Source organism: Polyodon spathula, chromosome 39, assembly GCF_017654505.1.
Source record: "Polyodon spathula isolate WHYD16114869_AA chromosome 39, ASM1765450v1, whole genome shotgun sequence".
In the NCBI taxonomy this organism is placed as follows: Eukaryota; Metazoa; Chordata; class Actinopteri; order Acipenseriformes; family Polyodontidae; genus Polyodon; species Polyodon spathula.
In genome coordinates, this window is record NC_054572.1 from 4,920,470 (window position 1) to 4,941,754 (window position 21,285).

The window sequence follows — 21,285 nt, forward strand, 5'->3', positions numbered from 1 at the left end:
AGAACATAAGAACATAAGAAAGTTTACAAACGAGAGGAGGCCATTCGGCTCATCTTGCTCGTTTGGTTGTTAGTAGCTTATTGATCCCAAAATCTCATCAAGCAGCTTCTTGAAGGATCGCAGGGTGTCAGCTTCAACAACATTACTGGGGAGTTGATTCCAGACCCTCACAATTCTCTGTGTAAAAAAGTGTCTCCTATTTTCTGTTCTGAATGCCCCTTTTTCTAAACTCCATTTGTGACCCCTGGTCCTTGTTTCTTTTTTCAGGCTGAAAAAGTCCCTTGGGTCGACACTGTCAATACCTTTTAGAATTTTGAATGCTTGAATTAGGTCGCCACGTAGTCTTCTTTGTTCAAGACTGAACAGATTCAATTCTTTTAGCCTGTCTGCATATGACATGCCTTTTAAGCCCGGAATAATTCTGGTCGCTCTTCTTTGCACTCTTTCTAGAGCAGCAATATCTTTTTTATAGCGAGGTGACCAGAACTGCACACAATATTCAAGATGAGGTCTTACAAGTGCATTGTACAGTTTTAACATTACTTCCCTTGATTTAAATTCAACACTTTTCACAATGTATCCGAGCATCTTGTTAGCCTTTTTTATAGCTTCCCCACATTGCCTAGATGAAGACATTTCTTTATGTCCGCGCCCACGCGCGTGGTTCACTCTCTTTCAGCCGAAAACTTTGGACGAGTGTTAGCCAGGCGCTCGGAGGGAAGCCACACCGAGGCGTTAGACCTTCCGCTCGGAGGCGACGGGTACCTGGACCAGGGGGGGTGGGGTGCGGTTTGCGGGGGCGCCAAGGACGCCGAGGGGAATCGCACCTAACCGGGGTCCAGCCGCCTGCCTGGACCCTTCCCCTGGGCAGAAAACCACAGCCCGTGCGAGCCCGGGGCTGTCCGAGGCTCCCTGGAGCCATCCGAGGGGGCGGGGGGACGTCCGAACCCAGCCGCGAACAAGCGCACCAAACCCGGCTTCCTTCGGTGCACCCCCTGCTACGAAGTGAAAAAAAGATCCAACTTGAACCGGGGGAAGGTGGTGAGCAGCCATCTCCACCCCGCCAAAGAGGCTCCCAAGCCAGCCTGAGCCTCTGCCACACGTCCATAGGTGACTTCCGTCCTGACTTAGTCGTTTCATTTTGATCAAAAAACCGAGTTGGCGAAAATCTCCGCGGACTCCCCCGTTGTCCTGGGAGGGTCGGGAGCCAGAGGGGGTGAGGTGCTGATTCTGGCCGAGAAATCCCCACCGCCGCCCCGCGGGAGCCTTCGAATCGCACCCTAGACAAACTTTCATAAACAGAGCCTCGGTGGCTATGGTCATGTCAAGTTAAAGATAGGATGGATGACCAGAGTCAAATGAAAACTTAGTTTCTGGCGGAGGCAAAAAACTCCTGACTCTGGTCATGTCATGTTAAAGATAGGAAATTTCCCAAATCTACATGACCATGTTCACGGGCTGCCAGACGGAGAAGGTAAAGCTTACATGACCATAGCCATGATTTAGGCGTGACGCTCTGGTGATGTAGCGGCCCTGACCGGGGTTTTGATGCCCGGGAAGGGCTCCAGGAGCCAGGCAGCAACTCCCACGGCCCGGGGTTACCTTCCACAGCCATGTCAGGGCTCCAGGACCTCGGCAGCAGCTCCCACCTCGGGTCGGTCGCTTCCACCGCCCCTTGGAGGGCTCAGCAAGCCGGGACAGGGCTCCAAGACCTCGGCAGCAGCTCCCACGGCCCGGGGCTACCTTCCACAGCCATGTCAGGGCTCCAGGACCTCGGCAGCATCTCGCACCTCGGGTCGGTCGCTTCCACCGCCCCTTGGACGGCTCCACGACACCTGGGCCTTGGTCCCCGTAGCCACCGTGGCTCTGGTCATGTAGCCGCCCGGGCTTGGGGTTACGCTGCCCGGGGAGTGTTCCAGGAACCCGGATGTTGCTCCCGCAGCCCGGGGGTCCCTTCCGCAGCCCCGGGACTGGCCTCAGCAAGCCGGGGCAGGGCTCCAGGAGCCCAGGCATTTCTTAGCAATCCCGGGGTCCCTTCCACCGACCAGGGCTGGCTTCCACAGTCCAGGGGAGGGCTCCAGGACCCCGGATATTGGTCCCAAGTCCACAGCCTGCCTTCCAGCAATGTTTTGGCTTCCACAGTCCCGGGGAGGGCCACAGGACCTCGGCAGCAGATTCCATCACCCCGGGCTCCCTTCCACCGCACAGGGTTGGCCTCTGCAAGCCGGGAGAGGGCTCCAGGACCCCGGGCATTGCTCCGGCAGCCCAGGGGTCCCTTCCACCGACCGGGGCTGGCTTCCACAGTCCAGAGGAGGGCCCCGGGTATTGGTCCCAATTCCCCAGCCTGCCTTCCACCACCCCGTGTTGGCTTCCACAGCCCCAGGGAGGGCCCCTGGAAATCGGCAGCAGTTTCCACCACCCCGGGCTCCCTTCCACCGCCCAGGGCTAGCCTCAGCAAGCCGGGGAAGGGCTCCAGGACCCCGGGCATTGCTGCGGCAGCCCCGGGGTCCCTTCCACAGGCTTCCACAGCCCAGGTATTCGTCCCAAGTCCTCAGACTGCCTTCCACCACACCGTTTTGGCTTCCACAGCCCTGGGGAGGGCCCCAGGACCAATGGCTACCAATGCAAATAGAAGATTGCATGCAGTTCGGGAACATCTCCCCCTCTCGGTTGCTTGTGGTGTTTACGGCAGATTATATAACGGGTTCCTCCATGGCCCGTATATTTGCATATTACCCATAATTGTGTAGTTAGTGATTTGTTCTACTTAACTGTAAAGCTAATTATATTTAAATTACTTTTATTACTATAATAATTAAAATTGTATAAAACATTGAACATATAATTGCCAACTAATGTTTTTATGACATTATAATAATTTTAATGTTAACATATAGCTTTTAATAAAAACAAACCACAATGACACTTTCAGCTGGTTCTCTGTTTTTAATAACATATTTTTGCATATATCCCAATGAGCTATAACTCTAAATGTATTCATTTTTCTCATTTAACTGGAAAGCTATCTCATTTTGAATAAATATATTATTTTTTAATAATTTAAATGGTACAAAATGTTAACCCATATTAAGCCCACTCACAATTTTGGCAACAATGTAATATTTTGTACTCATTTTAATAAATAATAACATAATGAAAAGTAACCACAGTTAGGCTTGTGACTAGTTGAATGCGTTATAAATATCTACAGATGTCTTTATATAGTATAGCAAGAGCTGGTTGGCTTGAGCTAGATAATTGGCAAGGTGAAGATTGAGTGGCTGTGGTGGATGAGATAAAGGTGAGTGAGGAGAAAGAGGAGCCCAAAGTAGGGAGAGGGGTGAAGGGGGGCAAGGCCGTGCCACGTGTGCCAAAAAGGCCAGCGCATGTGCCAGCCTTTTTAACGCGCGCGTGCCAGCCTTTTTAACGCGCGCGTGCCAGCCTTTTTAACGCGCGCGTGCCACCCTTTTTAACGCGCGCGTGCCACCCTTTTTAACGCGCGTGGCTCGGCTTTGCCCCTCTCCCCAGCGGACATTGAGCATCTTGACATTTATCCTATAACACCTTGAACTGTGAGCTTTGACCTTTGACATTTCATCTAGTAACACTTTGAAACTTCACTCATGAGATTTGACCCTTCACCCTTGACATTTCATCTAGAACACATTAAACTTTGAACCTTGAGCCGTGTGCTTTGACACTTGACAATTGACGTTTGACATTTCGTATATAACACCTTCAACATTTGGGGTTAGTGACGGTTCTGATTTTCAATAAAAATACTCCTTTTTCGCCAATATCTGTGTTCCGTGTCCCTTCTTTTACTTTTAAAGGGGGGTGGGTGTTGAAATTATGGCTGGGGATGCGGCTTTGGGGTCTTGGTCTTGACGGCTGTAGTGTGGTGCGTGTTGCAGTCTGAATTGACAGTTACCGCTGGTTCCAGGCTACCTTCCTGGGTCTCCTGCTACGTTCGTGCATGGTATTGGCTCCGGTTCCTCGTCCGCTTCCAGCCCCTGATCTGTCAGGGGACGGTTGGCCTTGGAGGTCTCGCGCCGGGCAGGAACAGGCCCGGACGGACGATCTTCCCCAGTTTGCCCGGTCTGTCCCATTCAGAGTGCGTTCCTCATCCGCATCCAGCCTTTGATCCATCAGGAGCCGGGGCTATGTTCCAGGCATCCTGGCTAGCCTCACACTTGCATGCGCTGCGGTTCTCTGCCCGGGCTAGTTCCCCGGTCGTTCGGATCGGACCGTCCATCCCTCCGCTTCTCTGTCTAATAATGATTGGCTGTCGCAGTCCAACAAAGGAGGGCCCCTGCGGGCCGGCCTCGCGCCAGTGTTCAGGCATCGTGGTTCCTCCTGGCGCAGCATCCCTTCCCGGTGAGGCAGATGTGTCCGCGATGCAGTTGCAGTTGTTCCGCCTCGAGCCCCCGGGGAATGACCCGATGGGCTTGGGTCCCCGTTTGCGGCGCATCCTCCCCGGGGCCTCGTGAATGCTATCTCTGGCCTCAAGGCGGTCCCCCCAGACAGCCGAGCTCTCTCCGAGTGCTTCAGCTAGGAATAATGGAACAGGACCCCGTGTTCTGTTTTTGTGGGTTTTCCCGAACTGGGGCCATAATTAAGAGGGACAGCCGGGGGCATCCGTTCTGCGCCGCTAGCAGCATTTGCCAAGAATGTTTTCATTAATCAAGAACAAAAGTCGGAGGTTCGAAGACGATCAGATACCGTTGTAGTTCCGACCCTAAACAATGCCAACTGGCGATCCGGCGGCATTATTCACAATGACCCTCCAGGCAGCCTACGGGAAACCAAAGTGTCTGGGTTCCGGGGGGAGTACTGTTGCAAAGCTGAAACTTAAGGGAATTGAGGGAAAGGCACCACCAGGAGTGGAGCCTGTGGCTTAATTTGACTCAACGCGGGGAAGCTCACCCGGCCCAGACGCAGAAAGGATTGACAGATTGATAGCACTTTCTCGATCCTGCGGGTGGTGGTGCATGGCCATTCTTAGTTGGTGGAGTGATTTGTCTGGTTAATTCCGATAACGAACGAGACTCTGGCCTGCTAACTAGTTATGCGGCCCCTTGCGGCCCGTGCCAACATCTTAGAGGGACCGGCGGGGAATCAGCCGCACGAGGTGGAGCCATAACAGGTCTGTGATGCCCTTAGATGTCCAGGGCTGCACGTGCGCTACACTGCACGGCTCAGCGTGTGCCTACCCTCTGCCGACAGGTGAAAGTAACCCGTTGAACCCAGAGCGTGCTAGGGATCGGGGATTGAAATTCTTTCCCGTCAATGAGGAATTCCCAGTAAGCGCGGGTCACCAGCTCGCGTTGATTAAGTCCCTGCCCTTTGTACACACTGACGGTCGCTACTACCAATCAGATGGTTTAGTGAGGTCCTCGGATCAGTCCCTCCAGGTTTGCGCGGGGTGGGGGGTCACTCGCTCTCGTGCGGGCACCTCGCCCTCGACCCCCGGAAGAGTGCCTGAGAAGACGATCGAACTTGACTATCTAGAGGAAGTAAAAGTAGTAATAAGGTTTCCATAGGTGAACCTGTGGAAGAATCATTAACGGAGGACCGCGGGGGCCCAGGCACCCCCCGTCCCGCGACAGTGCCCGTGGTCGGCGCAGCATCTCCTCCCTCGACCGGTGGCATCCTACCGCGGGGCACCCGGGTGTAGGGACTACAGTCTCGAGCGGAGCGAAGGGGCCAGGTAGTTCCGGGGCAAGGCGCCGCCCCATAAAACGCCTGGCCTCCCGCCTCCGGGGCTCCGGACGATCACGTCAGAGAGCCGTCCCCTCGGCATCCGCGGCGCCTCACAAACTGCACTGCGCACCCCGCGCACCCCCCTGGTCGAGGTACTCGTCGCCTCCAGACGGAAGGTCTAACACCTCGGTGGCTTCCCCCCGAGCGCCTGGCCGATACTCATCCTATGTTTTCGTCCGAAAGAGAGAACGCGCGTGGGCGCGGACATTAAGACTACTCTCGGCGGTGGATCACTTGGCTCGTACGTCGATGAAGAACGCAGCTAGCTGCGAGAATTAATGTGACTTGCAGGGAAACACTGATCATCGACACTTTGAACACACCTTGCAGCCGGGTTAGCTCCCGGGGCCACGCCTGTCTGAGGGTTGTTTTTCACGTCGATCGCCCGTCCCACCCCACCCCGGGGCGAGGTCGGGCGTGGCCTGGGGCAGCTTCGCAGGGGACGCTGCTCCCCTTCGTCCCACTAAAAGCAGACCAGGAGGAGAACCCGCCGCATGGGGGAAGCTCCGCGCGGCGAGGCGGGAGTCCACGACTGTGGCCCCGTCCTCGCCCACAGCCCTGACCCTGGCCCAGGCCCGGGGCGGCGAACATATGCTACTAGCGGCTGTCGTTGGAGACGCGAGGCTCGGAAGCCCGCGGAGCAGCCCTGGCCGGCTGTCCGGCACGCGCCGTTCCCCTGACCGCTCTGGCCCTCCTCGGGGGGCCAGGCCTCTGAATCCGACCTCAGACCAGACGAGACGACCCGCTGAATTTAAGCATATTACTAAGCGGAGGAAAAGAAACTAACCAGGATTCTCCCAGTAACGGCGAGTGAAGAGGGAAGAGCCCAGCGCCGAATCGCCGCCCGCACCTGCGGGCGAGTGAAATGTGGCGTACAGAAGATCGCGTCCTCGGCATCGACCTGGGGGGCCCAAGTCCTTCTGATCGATGCTCCCGCAGATGGTGTGAGGCCGGTGGCGCTCGAAGTAGGGTTTTTGCGAATGCAGCCCAAAGCGGGTGGTAAACTCCATTTAAGGCTAAATATGGGCACGAGACCGATAGCCAACAAGTACCGTGAGGGAAAGTTGAAAAGAACTTTGAAGAGAGAGTTCAAGAGGGCGTGAAACCGTCGAGAGGTAAACGGATGGGGTCCGCACGGTCCGCCCGGAGGGTTCAACCCGGCTGGGTGCCAAGGGCCGGGAAGCTCGTGAGGGGGTCGGCGGGCGGGCGGGTCCCTCCCGGGCGCCCCCTATGTCCCACACCGCGCGGGAGCCTCTGGCTCTGCATGGCCCGGGGGTTTAGGAAGGTGGCTCGGAGACCCCCTCCGAGCATTACATCCCCCCCGCCAGGATCGGCCACTCGCTGGGGCCGAGGGAGACCGCCGCTGCGCCCAACCTCCCACGCCCATACCTCCCCTGACCCACCGTGGTCAGGGACCCGGGGTGGAGAGGGCACGGGACACCGGCTCCCGGCGCGACCGTAGACGGGGCCAAGACTGTCCTCAGTGTAGCCAACCGCGTCGCATCGCTGGGCCGGGCCCGGCCCGGCCCAGTCCACTCTGGGGTGCCAGGGGTGGCAACGAAGTCGGCTACCCATCTGACCCATCTTGAAACACGGACCAAGGAGTCTAATGCGCGCGAGAGTCAGAGGGCTCGAAGGGAAACCCCAGCGGCGCAACGAAAGTGAGGGCCGGCGCGTGCCGGCCGAGGCGGGATCCCCGCCTGCCAGTAGGGCGACGCCACCCCCCCCGTCAGTCGCCCTCGAGCGCGGGGCGCACCACCCGCCTGCCTCTGCCCCGCTTCGCCGGGGAGGTGGAGCGCAAATGCACGCGAGAGGACCCGAAAGATGGTGAACTATGCCAGGCAGGGCGAAACCAGCGGAAACGCTGGTGGAGGTCCGCAGCTGTCCTGACGTGCAAATCGGTCGTCCGACCTGGATATAGGGGCGAAAGACTAATCGAACCATTTAGTAGCTGGTTCCCTCCGAAGTTTCCCTCAGGATAGCTGGCGCTCTGGTCCGCAGTTTTATCTATGATTGGAGGTCTTGGGGCTGAAACGACCTCAACCTATTCTCAAACTTTCAACGGGTAAGAAGCCCGGCTCGCTGGCTTTTGGAGCCGTGGCGTGGAATGCGAGTGCTTAGTGGACCACTTTTGGTAAGCAGAACTGGCGTGCAGGATGAACCAAATGCAGGGTTAAGGCGCCCGATGCCGACGCTCATCAGACCCCACGAAAGGCGTCGGTCGATACGGACAGCAGGACGGTGGCCATGGAAGTCTGAACCCGCTAAGGAGTGTGTAACAACTCGCCTGCCGAATCGACCGGCCCTGAAAATGGATGGCGCTGCAGCGTCGGGCCCATACCCGGCCGTCGCCGGCAGCGTGAAAGAGCCTCGGGGGCTACGCCGATACGAGTAGGAGGGCCACCGCAGTGAGCGCAGAAGCCTTGGGGCGAGGGCCCGGGTGGAGCCGCCACGTGTGCAGATCTTGGTGGTAGTAGCAAATATTCAAATGAGAGCTTTGAAGGCAGAAGTGGAAAGGGTTCCATGTGAACAGCGCTTGGACATGGGTGAGTCGGTCCTAAGAGGTAGGCGAGCGCCGTTTCCGACAGGGCTGGGGCGATGGCCTCCGTCGCCCCCCGGCCGATCGAAAGGGAGTCGGGCTCAGATCCCCGAACCCGGAATTTGCGGAGACGGGCGCCAACGAAAGTAAAGGCTCCCAGTGCGGCGACGCAAACGATCCCGGAGAAGCTGGCGGGGGCCCCGGGAAGAGTTCTCTTTTCTTTGTGAAGGGCTGGGGCCGTCCCTGGAATGGGTTCGCCCCGAGATAGGGGCCCGCGCCCTGGAAAGCGTCGCGGCTCCAGCAGCGCCGGGGCAAGCCCTCGCCGTTCCTTGAAAATCCGGGGGAGAGTTTGTAAATCTCGCGCCGGGCTGTACCCATATCCGCAGCAGGTCTCCAAGGTGAACAGCCTCTGGCATGTTGGAACAATGTAGGTAAGGGAAGTCAGCAAGTCAGATCCGTAACTTCGGGACAAGGATTGGCTCTAAGGGCTGGGCCGGTCGGGCCGGGAGCCGACTCGGCGACGGTCTTCGGCTGCCAGCCCGGCGGGTGCGGGGGCCTTCTGCGGCGGGCGCTGGGCGGCGTGCTGCGTGCGGTGGGTGGGCGAGTCCGGATGCCCTCAGCTCCATTCCCGCGGATTGCCCCTGCTTCGGTGAGCGCGCGCAATGCCCTCTCCTCCTAAACCCTCGCGTAGGGCCCCGGGGGAATGTGGGGGCAGGGGAGGCGGTGGGACTGGAGCTCTTGTCGCCTCGGCCGGCGCCATGCAGCCGGCTTAGAACTGGTGCAGACCCGGGGAATCTGACTGTTTAATTAAAACAAAGCATCGCGAGGGCTCTCGGCGGGTGTTGACGCGATGTGATTTCTGCCCAGTGCTCTGAATATCAAGGTGAAGAAATTCATGGAAGCTCGGGTAAACGGCGACAGTAACTATGACTCTCTTAAATGTGGCACCGCCGGTGCTGGCTCCCTCGTGGCAAGGAGCAGAGAGCGTAGCTGCCTTGACCTCCCAGCGGTCCAGCCGGTAACGCCTTCCTTCTGGGGAGGCGGCCAAACAAGGTTAAACACCCTCGTCCCACTGGTCCGAAAAGCACCGAGGTGCCTAGCTCGGATGCCGCTGGGGAGCAGCCAACAAGTACCAACGGCCTGGGCTGGCAACCCAAGTCGGATGTATACCTCATGTAGTAGGATGATCGATGAAGACATCCATTTCGGATGGCATGGAGCCCGGTTTACCAATGTGCCATGCAGAGGGGTGGGGGTCGTCCCACCTGCATTATCACGAGACACCTTGGGTTTGCTCTGGACCGAGCGGATACTTTTCCCACCGGGTCCACCTATGGCCATACTAACCGAGTTTGTGTCCCCACGGACCACCCTTCCCAATCTCCACTCCTCTGGGACGGGCCTGCGGGCTCATTGGAGGGAGGGGGTGGATGATGACAACTCTGTGGCTCACTTTCCTCTGCCCAAATCCCTGCCCCTCACCAGCTCGCACTTGGGGGGGGTGCCATTGGTGTTGCGGAAGGTGGAGAGGATCCTGTGGAAGAGATGGAGGTCAGCCAATTGGTAGTAGAGCCGAAAAGCACCGAGGCCATGGAAACGGAAGATCACAATGCAGAGCCCCCCTTAATCTCACCCGCAGAGGATTCATCCAATGATGATGGGGGAGAAGACATTACCGGTGCAATTAGAATCGAGCTGCCTGATCCTGACATTTCCTGTGGTATGTGCGGATTACACCTGGGCAAGGTGTAAAAGAAAAGCTGAAAGGCCTGGCTCTGAAACGAATTGAAGATGCAGGGGGGGAAATGGAGGCCAACATGCCGGTGACTGCAGCCCGGCTGAGGGACTCAGACCAGGTCACTGCCCTGGTCAAATCCTTCGTGTCAAGTTTGATTCAGATGCTGGATTCAGGTGGAACAGCAATTCGCAGGGCACCTCGGACAGGAAGGGTTAAGAGGAATCTGATGCAGCCAGTCCAGAGATCTTGGATGCGGAAAAGGGCATGGAGAAGAGGTAGATATGCCTTACATCAGCTGATGTTTGTCAAGGACACTTCAAGACTCTCAGCGCTTATCCTAGATGGAACCGAAAGTCAACACTGTAGTATCCCACTTGAAGAGGTTCACAGCTTGTTCAAGGACAGGTTGGAGAACGGAGTGGCTTTCGGGGGGCTTGACCAATTCAAATCCTCGGGACAGGAGGACAATGCGCCCTTCGAGTCCTGGATTACAGCCGATGAAGTAAGACTAGACCTCAGCCTGGCCAAAAACTTAGCTGCTGAGGGCCCAGACAGGATCAATAAACAAAAGATTATTGACCTGGACCCAAGCGGCGAGAGGTTATCGCAGGTGTTCAACACATGGCTGTGCACGGGAGTCATCCCTAAGGTCAATAAAAAAGGTTGTATGGTACTAATCCCAAAAACCATGGACCGAGAGGGTCTATTGAACATCGGCAACTGGAGACCGATTACGATAGGGTCCATGGTTTTGAGGTTCTTTTCCAGGATCTTGACGATGAGGCTGGCACGGGCCTGCCCACACAATCCTAGACAGAGGGGATTCATATCATCCCCTGGGTGGTCGGAAAACCTTAGGGTTCTGCAAGACCTTATCCGGCACTGCAAAAAAGAGCGCAACCCCCTTGCAGTGGTATTTGTGGACTTTGCTAAGGCCTTTGACTCCGTCTCTCACGAGCATATCCTGTGTGCTCTCAGACAGAGAAATGTGGACAATCTTGTGTTTGGAATTATCCAGGGTAGCAACAAGGGTGTTCCAATGTTCTCTATTGATGAAGTAACTTGTGTTTCTGCTTTCATTGTGACGCTGGTGTTGGAGAACTTCATCATGTGGAACAGCATTGTGTGTGTATATATTTTTTATATATTAATGGGTGATTTTGTATTTGCTATAATGTTGTATTGTTCTCTCCTACGTGTTTTATTTCATTACATTTTGGTAAAATATGAAATCCATGAACTTGCTAGTTTTGCATGACACGTTCTAACTGCTGTATCTCCACCCTGTATTTTTACATATAATTCACAATATCTATTTCCGTGCTTTACATTTGTTTTTTGTAGGTTTTCACACTTCCTTTTCACCTTTATTATTTCAGGTTGTTGTTATTATTATTATTATTATTTATTATTATTATTATTTATTATTATTATTATTATTATTATTATATTTCAGTATTACTATGGAGGCCAGGGTGAGAAGTATTATATCCATTATACATTACACTGCAGTGCATTAGATTACACTACGACCCTAACCAGCACATTTAAGAAAATGTCTGTGATCTCGAGCTGCTGGTTATGCTGACTGACCAATTAAATAAATAAATAAATAAAAGCATTATTATTAATTTAGAAGCAATAAGAAAAAAATACTGTTGTGTTTAATTTATGCACAAAATGGATTGATTATGAAAAACGAGTCATGAGGAAAATTGAAACCAGTAGACGTGCTGACAGGCCCTCTGCTGTTTATAACGAGTATTACGCAGTGAATTCAGCAATAACGTCATTATTTATACACAGCTCTCTCTTAGTTATAGTGTAAATATTATTTTTGATGTATTTTAACAATATATTGAAAATGTCTTTATTTTTGCACAGGGGTAATGTTAATCCAGGTCATTTCAAGGGCAGCTGAGCTGTGTTCAGATAAAAAAATAAATAAAAGAAAATTAGTTTTATTACTGTATGTTTACATATAATTCAAAATATATATTTCCGTGCTTTACATTTGTTTTTTGTAGGTTTTCACACATCCTTTTCATGTTTATTATTTCATGTTTTTTCAAATGTGTTTCAAACTACACTGAGCAAAAATATAAACACAGCATGCAACAATTTCAAATAAGTTACAGTTTATATAAAGAAATCAGTCAATTGAACTTAATTCACTAGGCCCTATTATATGGATTTCACATGACTGGGAATACAGATATGCATTTGTTGGTCACAGATACCTTAAAAAACAGGTAGGGGCGTGGATCAGAAAACCAGTCAGTATCTGGTGTGACCACCATTTGCCTCATGCAGCGCGACACATCTACTTCACATAGAGTTGATCAGGCTGTTGATTGAGGCCTGTGGAATGCTGTCCCACTCCTCTTCAATGGCTGTGCCAAGTTGCTGGATATTGGTGGGAACTTGAACACGCTGTTGTACACGTCGATCCAGAGCATCCCAAACATGCTCAATGCGTAACATGTCTGGTGAGTATGCAGGTCATGGAAGAACTGGGACGTTTGCACCTTCCAGGAATTGTGTACCGATCCTTGCGACATGACGCTGTACCTATCCTTCTGTGGCACATTTCACTGTATTGTGCTTTGTCCTGATACATAACACGATATGAACTTTTAAAAGTGAAAATCACAAACACAACATAGAACTACACTTTTGTGGTGTATCTTCGAGGTAAACTTTTGCTTTACACCAAAAATTTGTGTTTTGTATGCTGGTATACAACACAAAACATACGACCAACCGTGGACCACAAAAGGAAAGTGGACACACCCTTCGTTCAACTTCTACACTAGTGACTAAGATAACGACTGTGTTTGAACTGCTTTCAAAGTGATGAAAGTGTGTTCACTTCTCTCTGTGAACAGCATTGTCTTGTGTGTGTGTGTGTGTATATATATATATATATATATATATATATATATATATATATATATATATATATATATATATAGTGTTTAGTTTTGCTCATGCTAGATTTGTGTGGAGATTTTGTTACATGTTATGCTGTTAGATTTGAGTGGAGATTTAGTTCAGGTGTGTTTTATTGAAAGGTGATGCTGCTCTTGTAGCTGTACTGTTATATTTGTGGCTCGTGGCTGTGCACAGTGTGTGTTCATACCTGTACTAACCAGTGTGAGTGTTCATGTTGCATGCTGTGTGGGTCTCTGGCAGCACCCTGGGGTTTGTCTCAATGCAGTGAATGCAGAGTAAGCTCGTGGCTGTGCACAGAGTGTCTTCTGATGCCTGTTTGTTCTCTTGCATGGTTTGAGATGTGAATCCCGCTCTGTGTGCTTGTCTCGAGCAAGAATGAAGAGTTAAGTGTATTTCACGTTGCTTCCTTCTGTGGTAATGCAGATGAAATGTAACTGTAGCTACATTTGAAAGTGCAGTTTAATTGATTCATGGAAGTGTAATGTTAAATGTAGTGGGAATGCAGGATTTGTATTCAATTTGAAATAGGAATGTTCATGCATGTATTGAAATGTACAATATTTTATGTTGAAGCAGTTTTATGAAGTTACAATGACATGCATGTAATGTTATAACATTGAAGTAGCTAAGTAACATTCATGCATATTAAACCCTCAACACAGCAAGTTGTATTTGCAAGACATTTTATTTCAAAGCGAGTTGTTGACTTTTTGAAGCAGAATAGCTTGAAGGGAAGCATTGTAGTGTTTTAAAGGTAGTAAAGTTGAGTTAGGAGTAGTCAGTTTGTCAGTGGATTGAGTAGTGCTTGTTCCCTGTCTGTCTGTCCTGGTGGCTTCTGTTTGCACACTGGCACTCGGGTGACTCCTCCCCCTTCTAGTCATGCCTTTTAGAGTCAGATTTGACTGACATTTTTCCATAACTCTGTAAATGCTGATAACTGTCCCCTGGTCAGCTGTCCAGCTCGCTGCTGTGGTCATATTTTCCCCTGGTCAGCTGTCCAGCTCACTGCTGTGGTCATCCTGTCCCCTGGTCAGCTGTCCAGCTCGCTGCTGTGGTCATCCTGTCCCCTGGTCAGCTGTCCAGCTCGCTGCTGTGGTCATCCTGTCCCCTGGTTAGCTGTCCAGCTCGCTGCTGCAGAAGTTTGTTTGGGGCTGGGACAATGTTCTCAACAGACTGGTGTTTCTTACCATTTGTTAAACTTTGAAGAGGACCTGCAGGTTTATCTTGCAGTCTTTGCTGAAGTGATGCTAGGCTTTATTTATTTGAGAGTCTGTGTTGGATAATGTGCTTTTTGACAGTGAAGTTGCTTTTAAAAAACAAGTAAAGAAAATGCACACAATCTCTAACTCACTGTTTGACAAATAAAAAAAAAAAGAAAATTTGTTTTATTACAACCAGCAGTTCTATTAAGTGACCACAAGATGGCAACATGAGACCATTTCACAAGCGCAGCGGTGCCTGAAATGCGCTCCGAGTTTAGGAATGGAGGAGGAGCGGGCGCTGCGGTTCCTCCACTCCGCGTCCCGGGCCCCGTTTGCTCTCCTTTTATTTCTGTATTTTCTCATTTGATCTCTTCTAAAACTACAAGCCATTCAAGGTGTGTCTTTTTATTTTATTATTTCTTATATATTGATGGGTGATTTTGTATTTGCTCTAATGTTGTACTGTTCTCTCCTACGTGTTTTATTTCATTACATTTTGGTAAAATATGAAATCCATGAACTTGCTAGTCTTGCATGACATATTCTTAACTACTGTATTTCCACCCTGTATTTTTACATATAATTCAAAATATATATTTCCATTCTTTGCATTTGTTTTTTGTAGGTTTTCACGCTTCCTTTTCATCTATTATTTCAGCTTTTTCCAAATGTGTTTCAAACTATTTGGTGAGAACAACTCAGTCTCTCTCTCTCTCTCTCTCTCTCTCTCTCTTCTCTCTCTCTCTCTCTCTCTCTCTCTCTCTCTCTCCCTCTGCCCTACATAAATTAAAGCATTCATTTTTCCACTGTTGATATCACCGTGTAACAAATATTTTTGGTTCCTGGGTAGTAAGTGTTATTTCCTAATTGCTTATGCCTCAAAAGTATAGAAAATGGCTATTATTCCCCACAAACTTTGCTTTTGTGAACAGGACAATGATATTTTGAAATTTACCTATTTTCCAGAACATTCCAGATAGATTCAGTGCTGAATAAACTTGGAGTAACTTCTAGAACTTTCTAGAACTTCCCAGTAATATAAATAGTAGTATAAATACAGGGGCCTTAAGCCCACCAGTTCAGTTTAGTTCCAGCTGCCTAAGTAGATACATATCTGCATTTTTCTGAGATGGCACAAGAGGCTGCAAGCATCCGGCAGACGCATTTTGCTATGTCTGCGGCCAATTTATCAGGACAAGAGCGAAAAAGTACTCCGTGGAAGCATCTGCTAAGATGTGTGAGGCCTACAAGGCATATTTCGGCATGCCTGTCGGGGATCAAAACGAACCCTGGGCACCTCATTTCACCTGCGAGCACTGCAAAAAAACTCTGGAAGGTAAGATGGACAATTGTGGCTCGGAATTTTATGTTATAAAATTTGTTAAAATTTTTAAAATTGTAAAAGTTTTTAATTTTAAAATGTTTTACAATTTTCAATGTTGTTGAAAAAATATATCATTCATGAAAAATGTGGCGAGAATCTCTTACACATTAGTCATGGGTGAAATAAATGTATTTTTGTAGGATGGTACAGAGGGGAAAAGAGAAAAAAGAAGAAAAAAGATAAAGAAGATCCTGGAGTGAAATGAATTCCCCAAGAAGCTCACTAGTAAGGAGAAAGCGGCTTGGAACAGCTTTGTCGCAGTGGTTTGGGGCTTCCTGGGCAATCACAAGGCCGAAAACTATGTGGAGCTGGTTGAGACTCTGGTGAAGAACTACGGCAAAATGGGCTGTAGGATGTCCCTCAAAGTCCATATCCTTGATGCTCATCTTGATAAATTCCAGGAGAACATGGGAGTGTGCTCGGAGGAGCAAGGCGAGTGCTTCCACCAGGATATACTGGACTTTGAACGCCGCTACCAAGGAGAGTATAACGAGAATATGATGGGAGACTACATTTGGGGGCTGTTTCGTGAATGTGATTTACAGTATAATCGTAAATCTCGAAAAACTACTCACTTCTAAATCTTTTGTAGTCATTTTTGTATTACTTTAGTATAAATACATGTTAATTTGGATTCATATGTTGTTTTTTTCTGACTTTATGTGAACGAAAAGACACAAATTCACCCGTTTTCTCATTGGAAACAGGTACATTTCAAAATATCACTGTCCTGGTCACAAAAGCAAAGTTTGTGGGGAATAATAGCCATTTTCTATACTTTTGAGGCATAAGCAATTAGGAAATAACACTAACTACCCAGGAACAAAAATTGTGTAAATAGTGTATTCTGTTATTTCTGGTCGTCTGAGCAAGGATCTCGCTGCAGAAGCAAAGGAGCCGCACACACGAGGGTTTGCACACACGAGGGTTTGCACACACGAGGGTTTGCACACACGAGGGTTTGCACACACGAGGGTTTGCACACACGAGGGTTTGCATATAATGTCTGCGTGTCTCAGTGAAACCAGGCCCTTCCTCTATGAAAACGTTACAGAGTTCAATATTTCTATTTATTAAATGGTTACTTCATATAATCAATTTTTTTCCCAAATAATAAATTTCTTCCCATTTGATATGGCATGGTATTTGTTCTGTATATTTATTTCTACTGCGGTTTGTGCTTGGATCATTACTGTGCCGTGATTAATAGATACAAGGAGATTTTTTGAAAGCAGACCCACAACACAATGATACAGCGTGACAGGTGTTCTCTGATTACGAGATTTAAAATAATAATTGATAAATGAACACAGAGTTGTCGTTGAAGACTTGTGTTTTGTGCTTGTTTTTTTCCCCACAACGTCTGTTTGTTTGAATCTGTCAAAGATACAATAGAAGTGAATCTTTTATTGGATATTTTCAACACAGTAATCACCTGCATGTTGTACAAATCATTAGTTAAAGTACTGCAGGCTTGAGTAGCTCTCTGGCTGGCTCAGTTGTTAGAGCATTGAACTCTGATTCCCACTGTAGTCGGTTCATGAGGCACACGTATTTTCTTCCTGAGTCTCAAAAATATTGTTTAATTTAGACTTATTGTGAGCTTGGCTTTGAATCCAGTTCAAGGCATGTCTCTCTCAAACTGGTCTTTATGTATCCCCAGGTCTACATCACAACATGTAACAATGAATTGACTGGGAAACTGAGCAAGGAGGCTGGATAGCTCACCTGTAGAGAGCAGGACTCTGTTTCCCAGATTTCTGAATTCAAACCTGCCAGGTGTTGGTTGCTTGTGTTTATTCCACTTTTTCTCTTCAAAATCATTACTGATAAACCAAGCATTATGAAAGCGGGCAAGGTGGTGCAGTTGACTCATCTGGTGTCGCTGGGTGGAGTCTGGAGCAGATGTTCAGCAGTAAGAGGTCATGACATTTCGGAACCCATAACCTCCTACTGCTGCAAGCATGCCTAAGTCATTTTTCACTTGTTGTCCCCTGATTTTATTATTTTGTATTATTAAATGTTTGACTTTTGGGTTTGTTAGTACTCTGTTATGTGCTGATGCGTTTCGATTTTGTATTTTGTTTGTTTTTTTAAGTTTTTTTGTCAAAAAACAAAAAAGTGATATTTTCATGAAAAACATTTACTTTTTTTAAGCTTAAAAAACACGCCTCCAGTGTAATAACGAGGTATTGCATGCGAAGGGTAATGTACACGGTCGACAGCAGCTCAGTCTTGTGTTATTGGTGTATTTTCCATGGCACGCCATACCTCATTATTGCACTGGAGGGCGCTGGTTTTAACAACTTTTTTTTTTCTTAAAATTTCCACCACGATAGAAAATGCTGTATTTTTCATTCACGGGACCTGCTGTCCAGGTAGCTCAGTTAGCAGAGCAGCAGACTGATGATCTCAGGGTTGTGGGTGGGTTCAAGCCCCCCTTGATTGTTAATGTTAAATACAGTTTCTAATTGCAGGCAGGTGCTGGCTCTGAAGGCTCTATAGTTTAGTACATGGTGCTGACTCTGTGTTGGAGCCACACTGGTGTCAGTTTCATAATCTCCACACTGAAGGCTGTACTTCTATTCTTATACACAAAGTAAAGGGAGAGGAGAGAGGAGAGAGGGCATCAGCAGTACTCCTCAGTCCAGGAAGGACAGCTCCATGCACTCTACAGCCTCAGGGGTAGAGGGAGGGGGGAGAGGGGTAAAGGAGAGAGGGCAGCAGCAGTATTCCTCAGTCCAGGAGGGACAGCTCCATGCACTCCACAGCCTCAGGGTGAAGCATGCGGGTCGCCAGCCGCTCCATATCATCCAGACTCAACAAGCGCAGGCTCCGCTCGTAATCCTGAGAGAGGCAGGGGGAGAGACATGGAGTCACAACTACACACTGGTCTGCACCTGCATTTCAGAGTGTGCGTGCTGCATCTGAGACTGTCTGTGCTGCAGCTACGATTGTGTCTGCGTCTCTGTGTGACTGTAGAGCTGTGTTTGTGTTGTTCACTGTGTCTGTGTGTCTGTATGTAGCTGTGTCTGTGTTTATTGTGTTCAGTTTAGCTTTTGTAGTTGCTCCAGCTTCTCACGGTGTGTGTGTGTGTGTGTGTGTGTGTGTGTGTGTGTGTGTGTGTGTGTGTGTGTGTGTGTGTGTGTGTTGGCAATTCAGCTGTGTGAATTCAAAGGTAGGAATCCAAGGCTACTTGTGAGTTCCTACTTCTTTGAATCAAAGCATGTACTGATTACATTCATTGCACGCGCACTGGTACTGTGCACAGGCTACAGCCCAACGATCTCACAGCCTCTCATGGTCTCCTTGAAGGAGCAGTAAGTGAACGAGGCAGTCGAGAGATATATGCAAACTAAAGAGCCAGAGAAACTATAGAGCTTCTCCCCCTGCTCAGATCTCAGCTCGACCTCTGACCCCTGCCCTGGAGCTGACCCTCCCCCTGTGGTCACCCTGACGTCTCAGAACAAGATGTGGGGAAGGGTGGAGAGGAACAGGACGTGATCTCGATCCCAGGCCAGAGTCCCTGACACGGAGAACTCATCTTTCAACAAGAAGGGTTCAACTCAAGGTATTTTCTAATGCCAAAAAAGGATGGTGGTCTTTGCCCCATCACAAACCTGAGACACCTCAAAGGGCTCTTGAGGGAGAGGAGGTTCCAGATGGTAACATATTGTCATCCTCCTGTCGGTCTGGCCGGACGACTGGTTTACAATTGTGGCTTAAGGGATGCATATTTTCCTGTCCCTGTTTGTCCTGCGCACAGGAAATATCTCTACTTCCCTTTTCAGTGAAGCACTTTCGATTTTTCTGTGCTCCCATTTGTTCTCTTCTTAGCACTCCGCACATTCTCAAAGTGACCCCCCAAAAAGAGGTCAAAGTTCAAGTTTTTACATCAAGTATACACAATAAGTTATTGGTTCCCAAGTTATAACCATTTCAGTTTTTGGGGGGTCACATTAATAATAATAATAATAATAATAGTGTTGGACATATTCCCTGAATATGATATTAATACCTGTATTAATGATATGACTGGACTAGTTAATGAAACTGCTGTGCTGTCTTAGGTAAAAAGCAAACTGCTGGGACTTAAGAAAAAGGGCCCCTTGGATCCTGGCGGTAATACTGAACTGAAGGTGTCCAGGGATAGGAGGGGGGCATCTGGACTGGGTGAAGCTGAAAGGACAGTGAAGAAACTACGAAACTGCAAACACAAGCGGTTTGGTGCAAGGAAGACATAAATTACATAAAGTATAGATCCAGGACCCTATTGACAGTGGTGACCAGACAGCAAAAAGAAGGGAGGTCATGATTGCTGGGGACTCCATATTGAGAAACACAGCAAGTTCAATTCGCAGTTTGGACCCCCTTACTACAACAGTGTGCTGCCTTCCGGGAGCCTCGGTCAAGCACATCACTGAGAACGTGGACAGGCTCCTAGAACGAACAGGAGAGGACCCGGTAGTAGTCGTCCACATCGGTACAAACAACATTGGAAGAGACAGACCAAAATCCCTGCAAAACAAATTCAGAGAGCTATGAAGGAAATTAAAAGAGAAAACCAAAACTGTGGTATTTTCTGGTATACTACTGGCACCTTGCAAAGGACCATATGGACAGCTGGAAATAATTAATCAAAACGCATGGCTGAAGACGTGGTGCACACAGGAAGGCTTCACCTATCTTGATCATTGGACCACATTCTACAACGAGGACTATCTGTATAGACGGGACGGACTGCACTTAAAAAACAAAATCCTCGAGCAGGTTCGGAAGCATTTAAACTAGAAAGGAAGGGGGGAGAAATCAACAAAAAAACAGAAGGGAGACCGCATCAAAACAAGAACAACAACTCAGGTAAGACAACCATTAAATGTATTTATCTAAATGCTAGAAGTATCAGAAACAAAATTCTAGAACTTGAAGCTACTGCACTAACAAGTAACTATGATGTGATAGGTGTTACAAAAACGTGGTTGTCTGAGAGTGATGGGGATGAATATAATATTTGTGGGTATACACTGTATAGGAAAGACAGGCAGGACAGAAGAGGAGGAGGGGTAGTGCTATACATAAGAAACAGTCTTGAAGCCCAGGTGTTAAACCTGGACAAAGAAAATAAAGCCGAATCAATATGGGTCAGAATAATGGACAAAAATTCAAAGGGAATAATAATAGGAGCATGCTATAGACTGCCAGATTCAGACGGTGAGCAAAATAATCTGTTATACAATGACATTAGAAATGCGTGTAGCAAAGGAGAAGCCATACTAATGGGGGATTTCAACTTCCCCCATATAAAATGGGAAAACCCGGTGGGTAGCACGAAGGATGAAATTGAAATGGTGGAAATGACAAATGACTGCTTCCTAACACAATTTGTCAAGGCACTGACTAGAGGGGAGGCATGCCTTGATTTAGTCTTTTCAAATAACGAAGACAGAATAACTAAAACAGAGGTCAGAGAACCACTGGCAAACTCAGACCACAACATGGTCTCATTTGAAGTGTTTTTTAAAACCCCAAAAGGAATGACTTAAGCTAAGGTTTACAATTTTAGAAAAGCAAACTATGAAGGTATGAAACAGAGACTAACAGAAGTAGATTGGAATAAAATAGAGAAAACACCCACAGAAGAAGGATGGTTGTTCTTCAAAAATGTAGTACTAGAGGCGCAAAACAATTACATCCCTAAAGTAGA

General features: G+C 48.9%; 1 non-coding gene across 1 annotated transcript; it reads left to right on the top strand.

Annotated features, from left to right (window-relative positions):
- Positions 1 to 5,977: 5,977 nt before the first annotated feature.
- LOC121304796 lies at positions 5,978 to 6,131 on the top strand. The gene has a single exon (XR_005947997.1). It is a non-coding gene; the product is annotated as a 5.8S ribosomal RNA (ribosomal RNA).
- Positions 6,132 to 21,285: the final 15,154 nt, after the last annotated feature.